This window comes from Belonocnema kinseyi, chromosome 2 (genome assembly GCF_010883055.1).
Source record: "Belonocnema kinseyi isolate 2016_QV_RU_SX_M_011 chromosome 2, B_treatae_v1, whole genome shotgun sequence".
NCBI classification, from domain to species: domain Eukaryota; kingdom Metazoa; phylum Arthropoda; class Insecta; order Hymenoptera; family Cynipidae; genus Belonocnema; species Belonocnema kinseyi.
Genome location: NC_046658.1, coordinates 117,724,779 through 117,739,053, shown reverse-complemented (window position 1 = coordinate 117,739,053; position 14,275 = coordinate 117,724,779).

The window sequence follows — 14,275 nt, the reverse complement described above, 5'->3', positions numbered from 1 at the left end:
TTTCAACCAAATATTTCAAGCTTTAATCAAAGAGATTAATTTTCTACTAGAATGCAGAATCTTCGACAAACAAAATTCAAAATAGTTGATATTTAAAAAAAAAAATGGATTTTCAACAAAATATTTGAAATTTAAAAAAAAAAGATTGTTTAAATAAATAATTGTAATTCTTTTGGAAAATTCCCGATTCCAAGTGAGAATTATTATTTTTTCATAAATTCCCTGTTCCAAATTAGTATTTAGAAACTGATTTAATCATTTGATCAATGTTGTAAATTCAAAATTTCTGCAGTTGCAGATTTTTCAGTTGCTATTACATAAGATCACTTAGAATATAACTTTAAAATTGATTAGATTAATTTTTATCAGATCATTTTTTTTTCTAATTTCACTTTCTTCGTTGAAAATTCTTCTATTTGGTTGAGGGTACAAATATTATCGTTTAAAATCCATTATTTTTTCGGTTAATTCAACTGGTAGGGAACTCGTATTTTAGTAGGAAATTAATCTTTCATAGTAGAAAAGTCATCCTCCTTGGTTGAAAGAGTGCTTTTTTGTTGAAAAATGAACTGTTTTCGAAAAAAGTCGTCTTTTTGACTTGCAAATTAAACTGTTTTTGGTTGGATATTAATCTTTTTTGTTTGAAAATTTGGCCACTTGATTAAAATGAATTTTTGTAGGTTGAAAATTCAACTATTTTCTTACAAATTCATCCTTTGGGATTGAAAATTTGAAGGCTCAAAAGAATAACCCAACGAGAGCTCGAGCATCAAGCAGGATGAGAATGTCGCGCAGAAAATGCGACGAAAGACAGAACGGTCTTTCGTCGCAGTTTCTGCACGTCATCCCCACTCCTACCTACTACTCGAGCGCTCATTCGGTTCTGGTTTCCGAGCCTTTAATTCATCTTTTATGATAAAAATGTAATAATTCTTGGTCAAAAATGAACTTTTTTGTAGAAAATTTAATTGTCTTCGAAAAATACACATTTTTAGCTTAAAAATGTAACTATTTATTCAAAAGTTCAACTATTTTATTACAAATTCGTCTCTTTTCTTTGAAAGCTAAACTATTTGGTTGCTAATTTTTTTATTAAAAACAATTTTTACAGGCATTTGTTACAAAGTTTCAATATTTTTAACAAGCCATATAAATAGCGGGGATTGATTTTGCAATGCTTGAAGAATATCTGATAATTTATTACTAGTTGATCGAATGAGTAGTCTGACATTAATATACCGCGGAAAAGTGCACAGGATCTCACAGACCCACAATGTTCTCCATGTTTGAAAAAATACGTCTGATGTGCTTCGAGGGTTAAGAAGGCCCGCATTGTAGGCTAAAGTGCATTGGAAATTGTTTTTTTTTTTAATTTTCATGCGTATCGCTTACAAGTTAATAAATTTTTGAAACAATTCTGTTTGTTAACTTCAATATTAGGTTTTTTCATAGACCCGCTTTTGCACTCTTCCCTAAGGTCAGCCCCCTCTGCAAAAATTCTTGGCTACACCGCTGATTGACAAGGCAATATATTTTAATTTGAAATCTTAGGAATAAAGTGTTTTATACTGAATTTTATGTAGTATTTGCAATAATATTATTTAAAAGAATTTTTTCCTCCATTTTCGTGAAAAATTATTCATAGCGTATTTGCAAGTTTTACAATACATAGCCTTCTTATTGTTTAAGTAAAGTTGGAAATGCTACAAAATCGTGTATTTCTATCAATCTGTTTTATTTTTCACGCAACAGTAATTTTTACAATATCGTACTTTATTCACATATTCATTGTTTCGTTGACTTCGGTTTCGTTAAATATCGATCGCAAGCTGTTTAGGAACAACAAATGTTTATATCTCTGCGGTGAAAAAAATGCTATAAAATCAATAGACATTTCTGAAAAAGGAAATGTGAGAAATTCAGAATAAAATTAGTTTTTTCGACAATTGTAATTAATTTTCGCAGAATAAGTAGGCTTGCTCTAATCGTTGGTGACCAATTTTTCTTTAATTACTAATTTCGATTTAGAGAGGTTCAGTATCATCATATAATCCTGTAATGAATTTGACCTGTGACACAAGAGGTGATTAAAAGTACAATCTCCGCCAAAATTCGATCTCAAAGCAAATTATAATTATACTTTTTTAAATAATGAGCAGGAAAAAGAGAAATTAAATTTTATATTATATAAGTAAATATAAAAAATCAATCTGTTTTTTAAAAAATAATATTAAATAATTTATGACTCTGAAATCTTTTTTGAGCCCTGGTGGACCGAAGGAACCAAATGGAGCCTCTACAAAGTGACCGTAAAGATCCCATTGGGTCCCCATTCGGATGCTTTTTAAAAAACTCGAAACAACAGCAAAATCAACTTTTAAATTTTTGAGATTCGGATTCTGCGTTAAAATTCCCTATAGAAGCTCACGAAATAATCGCAATAGTTTTTTTTGTAACGGTAAAAAGTTTCAAAATTTGTAAGACGTCTAACGCCTGTTGACTGTTACACTTCAAACGCCTGTAACTAGCAGTCAACAGGCGTTATACGTCTTATAATTCTTTTAACTTTTGACCGTTTCAAAAAAAAACTATTGCAATTGTTCCGTGACCTTCTAACAGAAAATTTAACGTAGAATATGAATTTCAAAAGTTTAAAAGTTGATTTTGCTGTTTTTTCTAGTTTTTTAAAAAGGAACCGAATGGGGACCCAATGAGGTCTTTACGAGTACTTTGTAAAGGCTCCATTCGGTTCCTTCGCACAGTGGTCTGGAATAGGAATTTACTGTTCATAATCGCCCACAGGTCGTATTTCTTAACCGATTTAAAAGTTTTTTTTTTAATTCTCAGCAATTAATTTTGAAGAAAATTTCGGTTTGCTTTTTTAAAATTTTTTTCACAGAGCAACAATATATAAACAAATATAGTGACAAAATTGACCATTTTAGCTTTGTGAATTTTTATCTCAAGAAAAAATACAGATAGAAACACACTATCAGCCGCAATGATTGCACATGCATTCATAGAACGTAATTAATTTTAATAATATTTAACTTAATTATTATAAACAATTTTTATAAACAAATTCTTATTAGTGTTTTTTTATCATAGAAAAAATCGTTTATTTCACGCTAGTTGCTAATACTTTTTATAAGAATCATAATTGGTAATAAACAAATTACCAACCATTGTTTTTATAAACATTTATATAAACAAATTCTTTATAAACGAGTTTTTCTCATAGCTTAACTGATTTTTCTGAACAAAAGTGATTCACAATTGTCTTTAAAGCCATTTATATAATTTAAGCTTTATCAAACATGAACAATATAGATTGTTTATAACAATTTAGTTAAACTAGTCTCCTAATCGGCCGTTTCCTAGTAGAAAAAAATGTTTTTTTCTTCAATAATTATTAGAGTGACATTTATTGCGGTGACTAAACAACGAAATTAAATAAAGAATGATTTATATGATTGTTATAAACAATGTTTTTAACAAAACTATTATTTATATTTTTACATGCAAAAAGGATGGTTTTCCACTGAAATTATCCAACAATAAACTAACAGTGATTCCAAAATTGGATATGGGACATTAAATAATAATTTTCGTGATTTTTAATAAAAATTTTAAAACAATGCGTGACAATCTGCGATTGGTCGTAGAAAAAAGTTATTTTTTCTTCAATCATTTTTGTGATAATCTTATTTGTGTTATTGAATCAATGAAAAAATTGATACTTATAATAATGAGATTATTATAAAAAACTGAAAATAAATAAATTACGATTCGAAACTCGAATTTATTTATTTTAAGTTTTTTATAATAATCTCATATTATTATAAGCATCAATTTTTTCATTGATTCAATAACACAAATAAGATTATCACAAAAATGATTGAAGAAAAAATAACTTTTTTCTACGACCAATCGCAGATTGTCACGCATTTTTTTTTAATTGTTATTAACAATTACGAAAATCATTATTTAATGTCCCATATCCAATTTTGGAATCACTGTTATTTTATTGCCGAATAATTTCAGTGGAAAACCGTCCTTTTTGCATGTAAAAAAAATAAATCATAGTTTTGTTAAAAAAATTGTTTATAACAATCATATAAATTATTCTTTATTTAATTTCGTTGGTTAGTCACCGCAATAAATGTCACTCTAATAATTATTAAAGAAAAAAAAAATTTTCTACAAGGAAACGGCCGCTTAGGACACTTGTTTAACTAAATTATTATAAATAATCCATATTGTTTATGTTTGGTGAAGCTTAAAGTATATAAATGGCTTTAAAGACACTTGTGAATCACTTTTGTTCAGAAAAATCAATTCAGCTATGAGAAAAACTCGTTTATAAAGAATTTGTTTATAGAAATGTTTATAAAAGTAATAGTTGTTAACTCATGCTAATTTTTTTGTTACAAATTATGACTCTTACGAAAAAAATTAGCAACTAGCGTGAAATAAACGATTTTTTCTATGATAAAAAACACCAATAAGAATTTGTTATAAAAATTGTTTGTAATAATTAAATTAAATATTATTAAAATTCATTATGTTCTATGAATGCATGTGCAATAATTCCGGCTGATAATGAAATTCTATCTGTATTTTTTCTTGAGATAAAAATTCACAAAGCTAAAATGGTCAATTTTGTCACTATATTTGTTTATATATTGTTGCTCTGTGAAAAAAATTTAAAAAAAGCAAACCACAATGCTCTTAAAAATTAATTGCTCAGAATTAAAAAAAAAAAAACTTTTAGAACGGTTAAGAAATACGACCTATGGGCGATTATGAACAGTAAATTCCTATTCCAGACCACTGTGCTTCGGTCCGCCAGAGAAGGTCATGCAAGACAGAAAATAAAGACATTGTTCTACAAGGCTCTTGTTGACTGATAAATATACTTGGAGAATCTTAAAAAATATATATATTTTAATAAAAAGAGTCAGGTACATTGGTTATAGGGGTTTTGTCATACGCTTCTCAGTCCACCTAAAATACTCAGAACTTGCATTCCAAAAATTGGAATAAATTCGAGAAATAGCCTTTTTATGAAAAAAAGTTTGACTAATTTAATGAAAATTATTAACTGCAGAAATGTATTAAAATAGTACAAAAAAATTAGTCGAGACTCGAGCGAACAACTTGAGTTGATGGGAATAGGATTCTGGAGTCATAATCAAAACACAGCAATCACACAGATCACAGGTGGAAATGTCGGTAGTGAGCCGGAGTTCACCACTGGCGCCATACTGGCTCAGTACTGTTCACCAGTACAGACAGGCGGTAGTTTGCCCAGTAATAACTAAGGGTTTCCTGCACGACCAGGGCAGTACTGCGCTAATGATGCAAAACTCGAACGTGAAAAAAATGAGCCTGTAAAGGTTCTTGACGTGTTTTCAAATGACAAGAAACGGCATGTGTAATTAACGTGAAAACATTTTTTTTTTTTCAGAAAAATATTTTTAAGTTCTATCCAGACATAGATGATCCAAAATAATTACATTTGATGTTTTCGTAAAAAGTTGCTAAAATATTATAAAATGTTGAAAAATGAGACAAGTCAATCAAATTTTTCTGAAAAAATGTATCTCAAAATTAAAATATAATGTTATTGTGCAAAGTTGCTGAAATGGTCTTAAAGGGTGAGAAACAAAAAATGATAAATAAAAAAACTTATTATCAGTCAACTTGAAAATTTTTAAGTTCTACTTTATAAACAATTATACGATTCAAATAAACGCGCCAAAATATTAGCTAATCAGCGCAGACTTGACAGCCAACCAACGCTGTTTCTCCTAACCGATACCAAATGAATGGCATCGTGTCCGTGAACGCAATAAAAAACCTGTGATAAATGTGATATCAGAGGTAAGAAATGTATAAAAACAATTTGCTTATTCTAGTGATAAGTAGTTTAAAGTGTGAAAATTAGTAGATAAAAAATGTTAGCAGAGTGGCCTGAGTGATGAAGAAATATCGAATTCTAACGAGAGTATAAAACATGTGATTCTGAATGTACGGATACGGCTGAGTTGCGCGTGTCCACAGGTGCTGGCTCACAAATTTGGTCTGCAAGTGATGAAGGAACAGTGACTTAAAACCGGACTTAAATAATTCGTCACTTCTCAAAAAGAAAAAACAAATAATTTATCAACAAAACAGTTCAATCTTCAAGAAAAAATAAATACATTTTAACTAGAAAAGATACATTTTTATACAAAAATGATACAGTTAAATTTTTAGTTTCAGAAATGTTTTTTTTTAACAAAAAAATCGAATTTTCAACAAAACAGATCAATTATCAACAAAAAAAAAGAAATTTTAACAAAAATAGATGAATTTTCGAACAAGAAGAATAATTTTGTACTAAAAAAAAGAATTTTCAAGAAAAAAAAATTTCAACAAAATTATTAAATTTTAGTCTTTAAAAATGAATATTAAAACTAAAAAATATATATTCAACCAAAAATGGAATAGTTACATTTTCAGATAACAAATATAATTTTCCATAAAATATTTTAATTTCCGAAGTGAGAAATGAATTTCTAGCTGAAAAGTATAAATTTTTAACCAAAAATGATACAGGTTAATTTTAAATTAAGAAAGTCAATTTCGAACATCAATAAAAAAACAACCGAATTGACTATAGAATAGTTCGATTTTTAAGCAATGAAGTGAATGTACAAACAACGACAATAATATTATATCAAAAAGATAAATTTTTAAACCTATAGTTGAATGTTTCATTAAAAAAGATAATTTTTTAACAATAAATGGAATTCTTACATTTTCAGTCAAAATCTGCCCGCTATGCGAACAAATTCAAATCGCGCGCTGTGCGCGCGGCTCGCTACTTTGAGCGCGCCTAGATCGCGAGACTGTTAATTGTCGCGCCTCGCGCTCGATGATGTATTTATTTCGCGCTCAATTTTACATTTGTTTCACACTTCGCGCTCGATTATGTATGTACCTCGCGCTACACTCCGTCTTTATATTTTCGCAAATACTTGCGCAAACCTTTTAAAATTAAGACTCAAAATATCCACCAGTGTAATTTTGTGATTGTGAATTCTTTTTTGTTAAAAGAGCTTAGCTTCACAGTTTGAGCGCCCCTACGGCACGCGACTGATGGCTATCGCACACCGCGCTCGGTCTTTGCTTTTCTGCCGCATTTGTGCACAGACCTTTTAAAATAAAGGGCAACGTACCGACAACTGTAATTTTGTAATTGAGAACTCTCTTTTGTTATAGCTCTTTCGGCTTTAACGAACGCATTCTCATCATGTATCTCGTGCTTTGCACTCGATTCTGTCCAAAATGTCAAGTTTTCTACATTATACACAGCACTTTTATACCAAATATAGTACATTCTTTATGTAACTCTGTTTGGGATTGCTTATTAAAATATTACAAAATAAAGCACAAATTGCATTTATCATGATTATTTTAATATTTTTTTCGTGTTTTGCTTTAAATTGCATTCTAAGCTACACTGAAACATGTATCATATTAATCAATTTATATAATTGCAATTCATAATATGCATGAAAATTGAATCATACTAATTCTTATTTCCTTGTTTTTATATATTTTTTTATATTTTTAATCTTGTTTTTTACGATGAAAGAAAAACTATTATGCATCTGTATACGGTCTAATACAGTAGCCAATATAGGATCCTATATAGGATCCTTTGTCCTCTTTCGTCTTTTCTGTCCTTTTTCCAAAATTTAATTTTTTTATTTTTAATCTTATTTTTTACGATTAGAAGAAAATCTACTCGACCTTTCGAAAAATGATTATTGATAAAGTTACAGATCTTTTTAGGCGAACAACATTGGTCTGTTAATTTTAGTTCGTACTTGTGTCTTTTTTTCAAAAATATATAATTATTTTATTTTGAATGTTATTTTTCACAACTAAAGCAAAAACTACGTGTCCTATCAAAAATTACAGCTCTTTTTTGGATGAACAAGTTTTGTCTAATTTTTTTTTCGTAGATTGGGTCGTTAGTCTAAAAATTTTCTATTTTTTTTTTATTTTGAATGTTGTTTTTTACGACTAAAAATAAAAAATACGCGTCCTATCAAAAAGTGATTCATGAAAAATTTGTAGGTCTTTCCAGGGCGCGCAATTTTAGCTGATTAATTTTTGTCGCATCTTGCCTATTTTGACCAAAAATTGGAATTTTTGGAATTTTTATTATTTTTGGTACGATCAAATTTGGAATTTTCAACTTTTCGACGAAATTAAAAAAGTTGTTATAATAATCTTGTAGGTCTTTCAAAAATCAAGTTTTTCTTCTCTAGACTTTTTCATATCAGGCATTGTTTGGCTTAAAATGTTCATTTTAATTTTTTTTTATTTTAAAAATGCTCTAACTCTGATAAATTTTTTTTTATAGAAAAAAGTCACAAAGATAAATTATTTGAGTTTCTGAGTACTATGAATAAACGTCGATAGAATTATGAAATCTTGAAAAAATGTGGTTTCAAATATTTTTAAAACGCCCTTACTTTTTGAATTTTGATTCAAAATACCTGGTTTACGAACTTGTTCTTTCTTTTTAGTCCTTAGAAAAGTGTGCCAAACCAGAATCCAATCTGATCAGTTTTTCAAAAGTTATCGTGCCTACAGAATACAGACCACAGACTGCAGACAATGCCTTCTTAATCAATACCTTATCATTGGGATGAGAATGTAAAAAACTAATAAAAAAAGAAATTTTAACCAAATATTTACATTTTAACTAAACAAAACTAATTTACAAACGAAACGAAGAATTTTCAAAAAAATAATTGTATACTGAAAAGTCGAAATTTCAACTAAAAAAATTTAATTTCAACTAAAAAACAATGTATTTTCAAGCAAGGAAAGATATTTTCAAATACTTCTGAAAGACGAAATTTCAACAAATTAATTTGCAACGAAAAAAAGTATTTTCCATTAAATATATTAATTTTCTACCATGAATACTATAATAACATTTTCAGTCAAAAAATAATGTAATAAAAAGATGCATTTCCAAAAAATACATGAAGAAAATACTTTAGTTTTCAGATGACAAAATTAAGTTCTGACAAGAGAAAAACAAACATAAACAACAAATTTTTAACCTGAGAAATGAATTTCTAACATCAACGAAAAAAGAATATGAATTTTCAACTAAAACCGAAAAAATTTCAAACGAACACAAAAACGATTTCCAATCAAAAATGTTTAATTTTTAATCATTCTTTCGACAAAAAAATATTCCACTTCACCAGCCGACAAAATAAAAATAGAATTTAATGAATTTTAATGTTCATTAAAACAAAAAATGTTCTCGTTACTCCACTTGAATGCGAACTGAGTTATTAATTGAAACAAATAAGAAATTCCAACTATTTTTGGTTGAGTTCAATCGTTTTCAGTGTGAAACGTCTAGTTTTATATTTTATTTATTAAGAATGCACCTTTTTTGGTTCAAAATTTTTTCATTTGGTTGAAAATTAACATTCCTGATAAAAATACCAAAAATTTGTTGCCATTTTTTTCTTTTTTAACTTAAAAATTTTTTTGGTAGAAAATTTATTTTTTCATCTGAAAATGTAACGGTTCCATTAATTGTTAAAAATGTATCCTATTTAGTTGAAAATTCAACTATGCCCTTGAAAATTTATCTTGATTGGTGGAAAAATATTCTTTTCGTTTGAAAATTCATCTATTTTTATTAAAAATTAATTTCTTTGCTTGAAAAAAAACTGTTTTGTTGAAAATTTATTTTCTTGTTGCAGGCAATTCTAATATTTGGTTAAAACTTTGTTTTTTGTCGGTTAATAATCAAACAAAAATGAAATCGCTACATTTTTATTTGATCATAACCGAAAATAACGAAGTTTTAACGCGGTCTAGGGCGCATGACTGTTGGTTCTCGCGCTTCGCGCTCGATAATATATTTATCTCGCGATCCGCGCTCGGTCTTTGTATATTCCTTACACTTGTGCACAGAGTTTTTAAAAGTAAAGGTCCCTTTTAAAAAATGCGCATTTCTTAAAAAAAATTGTTATTAAACATTTTACAGCAACTTCTGCCGGTTTTTAAAAAACTGAATTTATTTATTTCCAATTTTATTTTTACGATTTAAACGTAGCACATAGGTCGAAATATCAGCATTGCCTTTTTTCAACTTCTAAATTAAATCCCTACCTCAGTGACCAACAAGACTTCGATTAACGAGGGTTTGGGGGCGGGGGTGGGAGGCGGTTAGTTTCAACCAAGAGTCATAGTTGGTTAGTGTTTTATGCTGAGAATTTCAACCAACCTTCAGCAGCGTTGTGCTAGATGGGAGTTCATATGATCGCACTTTCACATTCCCGGCCCACAGTGGGAAAAGCATGTCATTTTTGGTTAAAAATAACGTACAGCCCACAAATATTAAGCGATCTTAACTAGTTATATTGCCGGAAATATTCGTTTTTTTTTCGATGTAAAATTTTTTAAATTCGGAACTTTATTACATTTGCCACAAAATTCATAATTTTTTTATTAATCTTATGATCTTTTAAACAAATGTAATAAACAAATTAATAATTCGGGCATTTGTCGGAAGAAAAATTCGGGTTTTTAAATGCCAGTCTTTTCATATGGGAACTTGATGCGAATTTATGCAACATTCATAATAAGTTGCTGAATTTTATTATTTCTTTAAACAAATTTGATGAACAAATGCAATGATCAGGCATTTGTTGACAGATAAATTCGTTTTTTTCTTTGTCTACAGTTTTAATTAGGATATCGAAAAAAATAAATTTTTCATTGACAGATGCTCGAATAATGCATTTGTTTAAAAAAAAAAAAAAAAATGATTAACCAATTATGAATTTCGCTGAAATCATCATGAACTTCTCAATTTAAAAGACTGAAATCGAAAAAAAACTAATTTTTTTGTTTTTTATTTTCGATTTCAGTCTTTTTATTTGAGAAGTTCATGATGATTTCAGCGAAATTCATAATTGGTTGATCAATTATATATTTTTTAAAAACAAATTTAATACACAAATGCATTATTATGAAGGTAGCCGAATTTATTAGGAAGATCCCAATTACAAGTCTGATATCGAAACAAAAAATAATTTTTCCGTCGACAGATGCCCCAATAATACATTTGTTTTTCAAATTTGTTTTAAAAAACTCATAAAAATGATTAGAAAATCATGAATTTTGCTAAAATTATCATAAATTTCCAAATTAAAAAAAATTCACCTACAAAAAAAACGAATATTTTTGTGTAAAAATGTCTGATTACTGCCTTTATACTTTAAATTTGATTATAATATGAACAATTATAATCAGAAGAGAAATTTTTTCATATAATATTGTTTTGATTCCAATTTCTTGCGACTTAACTTGAAAAAACGTGTATTTATGGAAAATCGTTCAAAAAATTTTTTAACACATAATTTGTTGATAACTGATTTTTTTGCATATTGTCTAATATTTGAATATCATTATCTATTGCTATTTTATGCAACTTAAGCGATTTCCTGTTATTGACGAGCATCGGCAACGTCAAATAGAAGAAAGGCCATTTTTTCGTCATATTTGTTTATTTATAAAAAAATTTAAAACCTAATTCAAAAAGCAGGCTAGACAACTCTCTTAAAAATCTCATTGGCTTTTTTGCAATTTTTTTTGTCGAAATCGGAGAAGATTTGTGGGCTACGCTATTCTGAACCAAACAAATAATTTTTCTTCCCAATGTGCGGCACTCCTTCAGGTACGAAACCAAAAACTCTTTTTTTTTTAGAATAATTTTGTGAGGCATTACAAAAGAAACATTTTTCTTTTCCTGACTTTTTTCCATATCGTGCGTTATTTGGCTTAAAATGTTGATTTTCGTGTGTTTTTTGGAATCTTGTAAATGCTATAACTCTGGTAAATTTGAGTTTTATAAAAAAAAAGTCAATAGGATAAATTGATCATCTAATTGAACATCCGTACAGAAAATTTTTTAATTTTGAAAAAACGTGGCCTCAAAAATTTTCTAAATATGCTCACTTTTTGAATTTTCACCCAAAATGGCTGGCTAACGAACTTGACCTTTATTTTAGGACACTGAAAGAGTATACCAAAGGCCAATCCAATCTGTCAATTCTTTCGAAAGTAATCGTGCTGAAAACTAAAAATCTACAGACAACACAGACACACACTCGCGCACACACAGAAATACACATTCGTAAAAACTTGTTTTTCGCATTTAGGGAGTCTCAAAAAGTGGACCTTTGACAAAAACGGGATGGGTAAAATTTTACACAAATCTAATACCTTCTCTTGATGAGAATGTAAAAATAAAATTATCATATGGACTCATTGCTTATCGATTGTGCCTGTGAGTGTCAGCAACACCTGATTTTGCTATATTTCCTCACGAAACTCTTGGCGCGCGCTTTTTTATTACAAAAAAAAAATGAAAAAGATTGGAATCCATTAATGTCTGACATTCTGACTAAAGATTCAGATGGCAAGTAAGAGGAATTTATATGCATTTTGAAGATATAAAAGAGTTTCAAGTTGAATTTTTAACCAACGTAAGAGTTGTAAATGAAAATTTCACAGTAAATTTGAGATCGTCGGAAAAGTGTCCAATTTTACAAAAGCTGCCCGTGTATCACGCCTGTTAACACTTACTGTCAGTTTTAATATAAAATTGAAACAGTTTATCACTTTCGGAGCAAAGATTTAAAACATATTACACAGTCAATATACCAAATTTCAAATGAAATTCCCAATTATCGGAAAAATGAAAAATTTAAGAAAATTTGCCACGGTTATTTTTAATATGTGTAACATAAAAAAAAAGTTTTTGACCAGGGAAATGTATTAATAATTTTGTGATTAATAATTTTGTGATTAATAATTTTGTGATTAATATTTTTTTCATCTAGATGGCCTATAATTAATATTTTTTTAATGTTGATTTAAAATCGTGAATTTTTTTATTTTATATTAAAATTGAAAAAAAAGAAAATAGGACCTTTGATCATCTAGAAAAATGTGTCAGTCGGAGAAAAAAATTTCCACATTCAATTATAATGAAGAATAATAAAAGAGTCAAATTTGACAAAAATATGATTATGAATCATATTTTTACTGAAAATGTAACAATTTCATTTTTCGTTGAAACATTATTTTTTTTAGTTGAAAATTCAACTATGTGGTTAAAAATATATGTATTTTGTTGAAAATTCGTCTTATTTGAAAGAACATTATTCTTTATGTTTGTAAGTTCATTTTTGGTTAAAAATTGAACTATTTTGTTAAAAATTCAAATTTTTATCCAAAAATTTAACTATTCCATTTTTGGTTGAATATTTATTCTTTTTAGATTAAAATTCATTTCGAAATTTAAAAATTTAACAATTTTATTGGAAATTGATTTTGGGGTTGCTTGATAATTTATCGTTTTTAGTTGAAAATGCATTTCTTTGGTTGAAGGTTTTTCTATTTTTGTTTGTAGAAATTAATTTTTTCAACTGGCAACTTGAGTAGAAACTACAATTTTCAGTTAGAAAGTGTCTTTTTTTAGTTGGAAATTCGTCTTTTTTGTAGAAAATTTTTCATTTTGTTTGAAAATTGATATTCTTGGTAGAAATTCATTATGTTTTAAAGAAAAATAATAATTGAATTATTCCATTTCTGGATAAAAAATTATCGTTTTCAGTTGAAAAATTCAACTATGCCACTTTTGCTTGAAAATGAATTTTTTTTCAACTATGTATGAATGTATGTATGTATATTTAATCTCTCCCATTTACGGGTTTGAGGTCCTCCGGTCCCCGTACAAAAATGTGCATTCCATCGTTAACCCTTAAACGGCCAAAACGCCACTACCGGTACACTGCTTTTCAACGGCCAATAACTAAGACTATTCGACACTAGAAAAAATTGAGACACATATATTTTTATTGCTTAAGATCTCCTCTTTCCGACGGTGCCAATGAAATTCCTCAAAAAATTTTCTTATTATCCCAAAATGCAGTTTAAACAAAAAAAACGTGATTTTTCGTGCCTATTTTTTTTGTGAACCATTTTCCAAAGCTTTTCGAGTCTGTAATTAACCTGGAGTCTCACTAACCGGTGGAATAAATGTCTAAACTTTGAGAATCCATGGTTTAAAGATCAATTTTTCGTTTTAGTATTTTCAAAATGGCGTCTTAATGGCAAAATTTTTGTGAAAACATTCATGAATTTTTTTACAATAAACGATGCGCTTTTC